Here is a 13188-nt window from a genome sequence, read left to right as displayed (position 1 = left end):
GATTGGTTTTTTCTTCCCTCTGATGTGCCAGGTACAACTATTTTTGGACAAGTTTTTTGGTGTTTTGGTCCTACAAGAGAAGGGTTCAACCATTGTAGGCCATAATCCAGATTGATGGAACTCATCTCTACGGAAAGTATAAGGGGAAATTATTGATAGCCTTATCTATTGATACAAACGGACATATATTTCCCCTTGATTTTACTATCGTCAAAGGTGAGAATTTGTCCAGTTGGTTTATAGACATAAGGGCATTTTAGCTGCAATTAATAATGAAGAAATTAGTTGGAGTGAACCCAGAGCGTACCATCGATATTGTTGCCAGTAATTTCAATACGAAATACAAATCAAAGCAACTAAAAAATTTAGTGTTTAAGACCGAAAATTAACACACAGATTTATCCTACTGGCATGGACGCCATACACACAAATTTGGTCATCCATACCTGATTATGGTCATGATGTGAAGACATCTGATTGACCGTTAACCCTCTTATATACTTTCATATAGTAGAGTGGCATCATCCAAATCGTGTGTTGAGACAGTTTGGTCCGCGACAAACGATACCTCCGTTGTCCTATACACTCCTAACACTACACCAGATCGATTTAAAAGGTAAGCACGACCAAGATTGGCGTCGAATCCATGCAGAATATTTATTCTACTGGCATGGACGACATGATCATTGTACAGAATAATTTTATCGGCGATGTTCAACAATATTCAATGCAGAACAACTTACCAGAATTGGGTTCAATATGTCAGCAAACATTGGTCAANATTTGGTCATCCTTACTTGATTATTGTCGTGATGGTGAAGACATCTGGTTGACCGTTAGCCCTCTTATATGCTTCCATATAGTAGAGTGGCATCACGACCAAGATTGGCGTCGAATCCATGCAGAATATTTATTCTACTGGCATGGACGACATGATCATTGTGCACAGGGAGAATTAACAAATGGGCCAGTTGTATAAGACGACTACTTTCCCTGGTACAATTCGATCACGAGGCGATTTATCACACCTAACGGCGCTTACTATTACTGCATGGTAAGAGATTTAAAATCAGACATTTTCCATATATATGATATGAATATTGTTTAATATTTATTTATTTTTTTTGTACAGAATAATTTTATCGACGATGTTCAATAATATTCAAAAACTTACCAGAAATGGGTTCAATGTGTCAGCAAATATTGGTCAACGTAGAAGATATTATTCAACAAACAAGACGACTCAATGTTGCTGACACCGATCGAAGACGTATTCGTCGTAGACGACAGCAACAAAAGGGTGAACCTAATTTAGAGGGAAACAAAGACAACCCCCATGAGGGGTAAGGGTCAGGGGGGTCGTTTTTAAATTTCATGTAAACTTTCATTTTCAAATTGTAAATTAAAGAACTAATTGTAAATATTCTTTAATATCATGATATATATTTTTTTTAATATGAGTGCAAGATGTTTTCATTGTAGATTAAGTATATAATTAAGTTTAATAATAAAGGAATTTGTGGACCAATTCCTAAAGTTTTAATATTGTTGTACATCTACAATTAAAAAAAATAGTCAACCAACTTTAAAAAAAAAAAAAAGAAAAAAGAAAAAAAAAGATAAACAAATCGTGGACCGGGTCCACGAGTTTGCATCTGATCGGTCAACCAATCAGCTGACGTGGTGCTAACTGGATTAAACGGTACTCGTGTACTGGGTACACGAGTATGCCACATGGAAATCGTGTACCCGGTACACGATTCTAATACCCCATTTTTGTCAATGGTTTCCCGGTACACGATTCCACTACCCCATTTTTGTCAATAGTTTCCCAAAACACCTATTCTTAGAAAATCTTTCCCTCCAACCCTATTTTTGTCATTATATTTTAAAAAAACATTATTTTAAAAAAATCCTTTTTTATAAAAAGAGTTTAAATAAAAATAACCTTTTTTAAAAAAAAAAAAAAAATTTCTCTAGTCAATCCAAATAGACCCAAAATTGATTTAAAAAACATTTTAGTTAAATTAACTTTCCATATAAGTAATTTCTTAAAGAAATACTTTCATATAAGTAATAATTTAGTCCGACCTCAAGGTCAAATGTCAAATTATCCTACCACAAATATTATTTAAAAAAAGTTCATAGTTTGAAACGATATAGTCATTGTATTTTCAAATATGAAAAAATTTAGACTATGTGTAACAATTTAATCCATAAACATGAATATGTAACAATTTAATCATTATATTTTTAAATTTGTTACAATGCTTAGTCCTAGCATGATAAATCTCATCAAAACTAAGTGTCAATCTTTACTATAGAATTAGTAAATCTTTATAATTTTGTAGATAAATTTGATCTATAATCAATTTATCAAACTACATGGAAAGAAACTTCTGTAAATTTTAATAATACTTTTGACAACAGGGTATTAATCATTACATATTATAGTGACTAAAAACGAAAACCACTAATAGAATAAGCATCTTGCATATTGTTGGAAAATCAATAAGAAATCATATATATAAAAAATTCAAAATCTCAGACCTCGAAGTCGATAGTATAAGCATTATGCTAATTGAACTATACTCTTATTAGCCAATTGTTATATTTTAATCTATGTAAAGAATGTCTTCTATGAGAAAATTAAAATAGTATGTAATAAGATGAGATAATAAAAGTGTACTCGGTACAAGTTTATATATATATATATATATATATATTTAAAAAATTGGATGGTCCAAATTAATTAAGAGCGAAAGACACTTATTTCTTAGGTGATAAACACTCCCAATCCACAAGTACTCCCCTGTAAAAACAACTTGGAAGCTAAATATGCTAAAAATAGAAACAAATTTGAGTATAAAAGTTGGGGGTCATTAACATAAAATGGTAGAGGTATGAATCAGTCAAGAAAACATAAATAAGAGTGAGGAAGTTTCGATAGAAGAGTAGTTGTGTTTGTGCAAATAGACACAGAAGAAAAGTTACCTCTTTTAGACAAGTATACACTTATTTTACACTTTTCTTCTGTGTTTGCACAGACATAAGGGATCAAAATGGCTTTGTTTAGACTATCAATCTTACTATGTACAATGTTATTTGGCTTTTCCCTTTCAAGGGTTGCTTTTCCTAAGAACATATTCATCCTTATTGGTCAGAGCAATATGGCTAGCCGAGGTGGAGTTGAGCATAATCAAGTGGGAAAGCTTGAGTGGGACAGGTAGTCCCACCAGAATGTTAATTTGACCCATCCATCCTACGATTGAACCTTGTGCACCAATAGGAGATAGTACGAGAACCTCTCCATGAGGCGATCGACATCAACAAAACGGTTGGGATTGGTCTAGAAATGGCATTTGCTCACCAACTATTAGCAAAGTAGGGCCAAAAGCAAGCATAGTGGATTTAGTTCCTTGTGCTAGAGGTGGCACCATAATTGAACAATGGATTAACAATCCTAACAACCCTGATGCAACATTTTACAAAAATTTCATCAAACGAATCAAAGTATCAGATAAAGAAGGTGGGGTTGTGCGTGCTCTTTTCTGGTTTCAAGGGGAGAGTGATGCAGCTATGAGTGATACTGCTAGTAGATACAAAGACAACCTAAACCGACATCTGCAATGATAAAAAGCCTAGATTTTTACCCACCATTTTTGTTAAAATAGCCCTCTATGACTTTATGATGAAGCATGATACTCATGATTTTTCGACAGTAAGGACAGCAGAAGATGCAGTCAGTAAGGAGTTACCAAATGTGGTGACCATCGATGCCTTGAAATTACCTATAAACATTGACACACATGAAGGTTTTAACCAAGATCATGGCCATTTTAATACTACAACGGAAATTATTTTGGATAAATGGTTGATTGATACCTACCTCTCCCACTATGGTCATTTACTCTAATTATTTGTCATTTTCTAATCTTTATTAACTTTCTTATCTATCTTAATAAAATCATCCTTCTATCATCTCTTTCTTTAAATCTCAACTCTATTTAATCTCAACTTCATTCATGATTTTTTAAGCTCTTTCAACGTAATAGATTTAAATTTCATTGATCCCTAATTTAAATTCAATGGCTATTTGATTCATCTATGAAAACCACTCTCAAAATGTACCAGTCTAGCTAGTAAAAATAATCTTATAATTTGAAAAAAAAAAAGTAATTAAAGTCAAAATACAAATACGAAACTAACCTTACTAGAATAGTGTTCTAAACGAAGCTAGTTAAATTACCACCAAATAATTTATCCAAATAATAATGTGTATGGCCTTTCAACATAGACTTTAGATGTATAAATATGTATTAAAACTAAAGTTCAAAAAAATGTTGTGATATAAAAAGTGATAATCTACTATTAGGACTTCAAGCTAGTCAATGTTTTTGTTAATATTCCAATATATGAAATCTCTAGGCAGTCTCTACTCTCATTTTGGTATGAAAACTTAAATTTAAAAATTATAATTAGGTGCTTCAAAATTGATAAACAGTTTAACCTTTTAATTGATGAAATTGAAAGTCAAAATTGATAAAAATAAATATATTAAGGGTAAAATATATATATGCAATGATAATTATGGTTTTGTTATATAAAGAATAAAATGTTTTTTTTTTTTTTTAAGGATTGTAACCATGCAGATTTAAATACACATTCCCGGACTGGATGCACCCAACACATCAATTTCCATCACAAACCTCATTTAGTGCTTACTAATTTATCTTATTCGGAACACCTTTTGAATATTCTTTAATTATTGTTTTATAGTCATGAAAAAAAATATTGCTTTATTTTTGGAAAATTTTTCAAAAATAAGAAAATTATTTTAACAAAATAGTAAAATTTTAATCTTCTTTGATAGAGGTTGATAGAAGTCTATCAATGATAGAAATTAATAGAAATCTATCACTAATAAATGTCGATAAAAATCTATCAGTGTCCACCAATGTTTTTTTTTTATTTTTATAAATAGTTTGAAATTTTTTCTATTTATAAATTTTTTTTAAAAAAAAAAATTGTAACATAATGGGTAGAGAAAAAAATAAAAGTAAAAATCAGTGTTTAATTAGGAAAACATTTTCTTGGTCATTTGGTAGCTGCCTATCAATAAAACAAAGAGCACTTCCTAAATCTTGAGAATTTCTGTAGTTTTGTATTTTTACCCTTTCGCTTTTGTCTAAGTGAGCCCAAATTTATAAATGATTAAAAAGTTCACCTTTTTTTTTCTTCTTTTAGAGTCATTTTTTTTACATTTTAGTAGAGTTCTTTTTAGCGTAGTTAATTTTGACCCATTTATCAAATTATGTGTTTATTATTCTAACACTGGCAGATTGGGTCTAGTAGAAAATTGAGTGAATTTAATGGAAGTGAGAATGGAAGACGATAACAATTAATTAGCATTGCCACAAATTGATTCTTTTTCTTCAATTTCTCTTTTCTAACATCCTTATGATCAACTTGCCTTAATCTTAATTTTCTCTCCAACCAGTTTTTCTTATCCATTTTTAGTTTTATTTTTTAAATATAAATAAAATAATAATATAACATATATATATATATATATATATATTATTATTATATATATATATATATATATTATAATATGTCTAGCCAATCACTCAATTAAAATTTTCCATGTGGCAAATAATTTTTTTCTTAATTTGAATTATCTTTTTTTTTTACTATGTTTTGATAGAAGGGCTGCATGATATAGCTCCACCTCATTGCTGTCTTTATTTTTATAAGTCGTATTCTTCATTTGTTATAGATCGTCACATCATTCTTCATAAATTTAGTATATACCATTTTAACAATCAGATAACAACAACCAAATATTATTTACTAATATATTTCTCTTCTGATGAGAAAATTCTAATCTCTTACAAGTTATATCATTAATGGGTTGTTTGGCTCACTAACATGAGTTCAATTGAGTTGGTATAACACAATGATCGGCCCACCGACTTTATATATTGATAGAGTTGAGTTGGTATATTTTACTCACTTAACCCAACTCTTTCTTCATCCATTGTTTTCAATGACTCCACTCGTCGGCCCTATCAACGACTATCAATGTCACACTCCGGGAACCAATAACCACCTCCAATGACAACTCCGGCGACCCACTCTGGGTTCGACAACCACCTCCGATAAAAACAACAACAACCAACTCTGATGACCACCTTCGCATGACCAACTCCGACGACCAATTCTGGACTCCAGCAACTACCTTCGATGACAACTCTGGTGCCCCAACTCTAATGATAACCTTTGCATATCGAACTCCAAACACCAATTTTAGGCTCCGACAATCACCTTCGATAACAATCTCTGATGATCAACTCCGATAGCCACCTTCATAGGCTCCGACAACCACTTACAACTACAACCTTTGATGATTAACTTTGACGACCACCATCGAGCAAGAAACTCCGGCGACCAACTCCGGGCTTCAACTGTTGGGATTTATGTCCTAAAACCTTGTAGTTAATTAGTTATTTTCTATAATAATTGATTATTTTAAACATGAAATAATTAGTTATCCATTACGAGAAAAATCCAAGATTATTTAATGAAACTTGTAGAGTATGTAGTGGACATATAGGTAGATCTTATTTCAAGTAATAACCTAAAGGGTCTTTAGTATATGGATTAAGATTGGGTGTCTTTTCTTGGTAACATTATGGATACGACCCACTTTGTAATTGTTACAAATGATTTTATCCAAATCATTCATGCAAAGACATGTGAGTGAGGATATCCAATACAATGAGTTTATATAAGACCAAACCACAAAATACTTAATCTCTCATAACACTATTAATTGAAGAGATTAATATTTTATAAAATAATCATGTAACTCGTTCTCAATCCTGAGTGAGTTATGGACTCCTATCTATGGGGGCAATCTTTTGATTTGTATGGGTGAAAGTGGTCTGAGTCGCCGACTCAATAAGCCTAACATTTTGGGGATTTGTCCAAGTAGGGAGCTAGGAACATAACAATACAAGATGAAATTCACTCATTCCCCGTTTTTAGGATAAATAGAGAAGTAGTTCCCTTAAATGTTGATTCCGGGTCTTGAACAAAAGGTACTCGCCCTCTCACTCGCTTGGTTTATGGTAGAACCATAAACAGATTGTTCATTAGAGAGATCAGTCATACTTAAAAAGTAAGAGGTAATTACAGGGATAAAACGATAATTTGACCGAGCTATAATTACAAACTTCTTGTGAAGGATCGATTTATTGTATTGGGTAAATCCAATGGATGTATAAATATTCTACAGTGTGAAGAGTGCAGCTCTGGATCTTTGGTGGAGTGACCCATAGTTAATGAATGTTCATTAACATAATTAAAGAGTTTAATTAGTTAATGTCGAAGCATTGGAGCTTTTAATCTATAGGCCCATTAGGTCCCCTGCTAGCTCACAACGAATAAACAAGGACCAATAATTTTGAAATAATTTGAATTATTCAAACTATTTAAGGAAATAATGTTAATTGTATATGATACAATTAATATAACATATTTAGATACATTATAATCTAAAATTAATTTGAATAAGATTCGAAATTAAACTGTAACACCCCGACTTTTTACTATTTATGTAATTTCAGTAATTTTTATTAATTGAGGGTATTTTCGGAATTTTTGGACTTAAGTGTAATTGTGGGAATTTAATTATTGACATCAAAATTATTCAATTTGAAAATTAATGGCAGGAATTAATTTCATTTTAGGAAGAAAAGAAAGTTAATAAAATAAAGTAGAATAAGGAAAAGAATAAAATAAAAGTCTATTCTATTTCTTTTTAAATTTTATTATTATTATTATTATTATTATTATTATTATTATTACATAAAAAAATTATTTTCTTCTTCTTCCTCATGCCACCTGAGACCTCAACCCCCTCTGTTTTCGTTTTCTCCAGCACCATCATCGAAGCCCGACCTTCAGCCGCCAACGACGCAACCTCATGACCACACCACGTCGACCCCACCCCCGCAAAACCCTCCAGTCGTCGCTCACTATCCAACTAAAGTCGCACCTCCTCGCATTTTCGTTCGTGAGTGCCAACCCGAGCCACCGTCCTCCATTCACTGCTGCATCGCCCAGTCGAGGGCGTCGTCTCATCTGTCAGCCGCGTTATATCCGTCAATCGTGAATTTTGCCGCCACTGACCAGATCTGTCTGGCCTAGACCTGCTCCATCTCACCAGATCCAGTTGCGCATCAGTCACCCCCGTCATACCGTTGTCGGTAGCTGTCGTCCCTACCGCGTCGGGTCCACTTTGGTCTTTGTCGGAATCTTGGATTAAAGGTAAGTGTAAATTGTTTTGATTGGATTTCTTGAGGATTTTGAACAATCATTAGAGTTTGGCTTTGATTTGTTGGCACTCGTCATATTTTGGATGTTAGGGCGAAATTTTAGGTTGTTGAAGTTGTCGTCCAGTCTATTAAAGGTGTAGTCGACGAATCTTCATGAAGGGTAAGGCTCTAAACTCATGTGGGTTGTTAAGCATGTTGTATGTTTATGAATTACTCGATTTAAGTTTGACTGAACCATGGACTGTGGCCTAAAATAATTTGCCATGATGTTTGGGTGTTAGGTTTGGATCTTGAGTTCTAGGAGGTCGGGTCGTTACAGTTGGTATCAGATCCCATGTTTTGGGTTCTGTGGACTAACTTACTATGTAAGTCTAGGTTATAGTCCTAATAACGAATTCCTCGTCATCACCAGGTATGTCATATTAATGAAAGTTTTCAGTGCATATATGAGATTAGTGATGTAATGTTTTAGTAGCATGATTTCTGAGAAGGACCTAGAGGTAAAAAGCTAATTTATGAGTTCATGACAGGACATAACACCTAAACTTAGAGCAAGAAAGACTGTTAGAGGAGGGTTCAGGACTCCCAAGTGCATCATCCACGAGTTCAGGATCCTCCCCCTCCAGGGGTGCATAAAAAGGGAGCAAATAGTAGCCAGACTATTCCGACAGCTCCGAATCTACCTATGACCCAAGTCGATGAGAAGGAAATGGAAGCAAGAATTAGTGAAGTCGTTGCATCCTCCCTAATGAAAAAACTACAGGAGCTAATCTGTAACACGATCGCAGGACAGACTACCCAGAACCAGGCTCGGGAGAAACAAGTGCCACCTTAGCAGTTATAGCAAACCTGGTCGCAGAATAGAGACATACAGGGCTTGTCTCTGAGTCTTGAGGATAGGACCCAATCTACATGCAGGTAGGACAGACAAGACTAGGAGAAAGGTGATGGACAGAGGTGACACACCTTATCCTAGGAAACCATGAGAAAGACTAGGTAAGATGATGGACAAATGTGACACACCTTAACCTTGGTTAGTATGAGGAAAGCTAGGTGGAAGGTAGTGGACAAAGGCGACACACCTTAACCTTGAGTAGTATGGAGAGCTGGACAAAAGGGTTCATTCTCTCAGCTAAGTAGCAATACAGTTAAGTAAGGTACAGAGCGGACAAAAGGGTTCACTCTCAGATAAAAGGCTAAGTATAAGTATTGGGAGTTAAGCAAGGGGGCAACTCTCAACTGAGGAATAGTCCAACTAAGTATAGATATGTTTTGTTATGTTAATGTTTATGTGAATGATGGTTGCCTAAGTTAATGTTTCCAATTAAATCTTTTAGTTTTATTATTAGTTTTATGTATGATACTTATGTTTTAAAAGTTAGTCACTCACTAGACTTTTAGCTCATGGTTTTCAAAATATTTTCTTCCCCAAGTAGCGGTTATTTCCTAGAAGACGACTCTGCTGCTACTCTACCACTCAAAAACTCAGATTGAAAGAAGCTTGGTTGATGACTCTGCAATTGTTAGTACACATGTGTCTATCATACAGGGACTAGTGTTATATGTTGGCTCATCTTGTGGTAATGTACATAAGTTGTTTATATGTGAATAGTCTTAAAACCCGATGAGATGAATGTGATAAGTTCTAGTTGTTCTATTCAGTATGTATTTGAAAATGTTTATATATCAAGGTTTCTATACAAGTTATGAACGTAGGTTAGGCAGTAAATGCTAGCAAAAGGGTTGGTAACTACTACCGTCATACTCCCTTCCAAGTTAAGAGGGTAATTTAGGGTAGGGTGTGACATTGTGGGTTTAGTCCTGTCGCCATGTGCCCAAGACGATGCGTAACGGCCGACATCGTAAAAAAGGGTTAATTTTAAAAGAAAAATAAAAATGAGTCACCACTAATCTTTTTTATGGTGTGATTGGACACGGAAGTAAAATAAACAATTTTTAATTAAAAAGCAAAAATGGTATGTGAAAACTAGAGTTGAGTTTGGAAGTCATTTGTATATGGGGAAGGTGTTAGCACCCCACAACATCCATTTAGAAAACGGGGGCCAAAATTCAAATCTTGAATTGAAAATATTCTTTAAAATTACTCTTTTAGATTTTTTTTTTTAAAAAAAATAAATGTCTTATTTTACTCCTCATTACTCCAATATTTGAAGTAATGATGCCATAAAATAAGTGGAAGCATTACCATCAATTTGACTATATTATAATTGAGGAAAAATTCCACACTTCAAGAAAGTGAGAAATTATTACATTTTTTTAATATCCATCAGAGGATAGTCTTTAAATAAAGTACTTTTTTAGATATTAATTAAACTCATTTTTCTTGGGATCAAATTTAGGACTCCCAAAGATGCGATTCCATACCTCAAAGGATTCTAAGAAATCGGACTCACAAATTTTCTAGATTTCATCGTAAGAATTTTTTAAGGAAAACGGTCTTGAAAACAAATTATTGGCAAACATTGATTAGGAAACCTTTTGAAATCATAGATTAATTTTTGAATGTTTGAAAATAAAAAAAAAATGTAATTTTAAAGAAAAATTTTAAGTGATTTAAAAAGAGTTTTATGAAAAATTTTAAAACTTAAAAAAATTTAAATTAGAAGGATTTTAAAACTTTCAGAAATTTTAATTAAAAATCAAGGAAAACTTAATATGAACATTATACAAGTAAAGAAACATCATAATAAATTAAGCAAACATGAAAATGACATATTAGGGCTTTAGTAAAAAAAATTATATACTGAAGATTGATCTCAGACTCCAAAGAATCAAACTCTCCATCTCAAGAATTATAGAAAATCGTATTCTAAAATTTTCTAGATTCCGTCCTCCATTAGTTTTTTTTAAAAAAAAAAATCTTGATTTGAAAGAAAAATGATGATTACAAATTAATGTGCATATATTAAATTGACAAAAATTTCAAAAATTTCATTGAATGTATTGAATAAAAATAACCCATGAAGAATAGATGAATATGCAAAACATAATAATAGATAAACAAAAATAAGATAAATTAATAACAAAAACTAAGTAACAAAAATAAGTAATACAACTGAACATAAAATAAAATAAATTTGACCTTGATTACTTTAAGAATATATTAAAAAAAAAAACCGAAATAGAAAGCAAGGAGACAAATAATGGAAAGAAATAATAATAATAATAATAATAATAAAGAAAAAAAGGAAAAAAAAAAAAAAGAAATTTGCGTCAGCAACACTGCCACTGACACGGCACCTCACTGCACACACACTTTAATTTTTTATTATTTTATTATTTTATTTAACTTAACTATAAAAGGAACAAATTAAAAAAATAATATCTCATAAAAATAAAAAAGTGTAAATTAAAAAATCTCATTTATATAAAAATCAATGTATCCCACAAGGCGGACGTCTCGATTTCGAGCTGGTTGTCGTCGTCGACTTCGAACTTGAGGTTGCTCTGGTTCTTGATGTTGCTCTGGTACCTCTGCAGGTGGTTCATAATATAAATATTCATTATACTCTCTATGACCCCGACCATGTCCATGCACGTATTAAGACGAAGGACCAGCCTCTGAGTCATAATGTCCTGAACCAAATGCTGACATCATCATCATCGGACTAACATAATCAGTTTGACTGTGTCTGCATCACAGGGGGCAACTCTTCCACATATGGACAACCTCAATCAAACTCATCATCTTCTCGAACAGGTCCTCTACGTGTAGGAGCTGGTGGAGGAATAATAGGTATATCATACATATAAATATCTCTTCCATATAGCTTTGGTTGTCACTACATATAGTAAGAACCTGGTTCGGATCATTCGCAACATCACAGAGTCTATTGTTTTCAATTTGACTCTGTGTCTGCAATCACAAGGGGCAACTCTTCCACATATGGCAACCTCGTCAAACTCATCATCTTTCTCGAACAGGTCCTCTACGTGTAGGAGCTGGTGGAGGAATAATAGGTTAATCATACATATATATATCTCTTCCATATAGCTTTGTTGTCACTACATATAGTAAGAACCTGGTTTCGGATCATTCGCAACATCACAGAGTCTATTGTTTTTCAATCTCTGTGAGTTATAAAACATTTTTAGATAATATTTGAAAATAAATTTAAATTAAATAATTAGATATATTCATTCATTACCAGATGACCCACAAGCTGCTCCAGATGAGTGAACGTAACCTCTTGTTGATAATTATTATACCAATGAAATGTAGTCTTGAGTGACATCCCTGTCAAACTGTTCAATAGAAACCCCCATACAATAAACCTTCACGATAGTGTCATGCACTACCAATGTTGCACTTTTTCCGACCTCTTTACAAGTCCTTAAGACATATCTGCCAGTTAGGGGTCCAGTATTATAATGGTGAAAGGAACATCCTGCTGAAAACCAAATGTTCTCATCACCCTGTGATGGTTGTTTTTATGAATGAATATGGATGTATGCATTGATGACATTCCGTTGGTGCAATCAATTTAGTTTTCCTCAGGGGAATCTAAGTGTAAATTCCGACTGAGTTTCCTTGGTAAAGTCCAGGGTTGAACTGAGGACTTGGAAAACAGTTGCGTTGATATTTTTTTTAGGAAGACTTTTGCGATAACAAATAAATAAATTGTTGGTTTGTTGTTGATTGCGTTAATGAAAAGATAAACAACGCGGCGGATTTTGAGAAAAGTCAGTTGTGTTGAAGATATACGAGTATGCGATGACGGGTTTGAGAAGATCTTTAGCTAGCGTTACTTGGGAATGCATCCGACTATGCGATCATGCTACCACCATGCACAACAAGTCATTTTTCAATGCAAATGCGACGCTC

The 13188-nt window shown here is 33.1% G+C and overlaps 1 pseudogene; it reads left to right on the top strand.

Annotated features, from left to right (window-relative positions):
• The first annotated feature begins 3062 nt into the window (after positions 1–3062).
• Positions 3063–3916, top strand: LOC120075386 (annotated as a pseudogene).
• Positions 3917–13188: the final 9272 nt, after the last annotated feature.

The sequence above is a fragment of the Benincasa hispida genome, chromosome 4, assembly GCF_009727055.1.
Source record: "Benincasa hispida cultivar B227 chromosome 4, ASM972705v1, whole genome shotgun sequence".
NCBI classification, from domain to species: Eukaryota; Viridiplantae; Streptophyta; class Magnoliopsida; order Cucurbitales; family Cucurbitaceae; genus Benincasa; species Benincasa hispida.
This window is presented reverse-complemented; position numbering and strand designations above follow the sequence as displayed.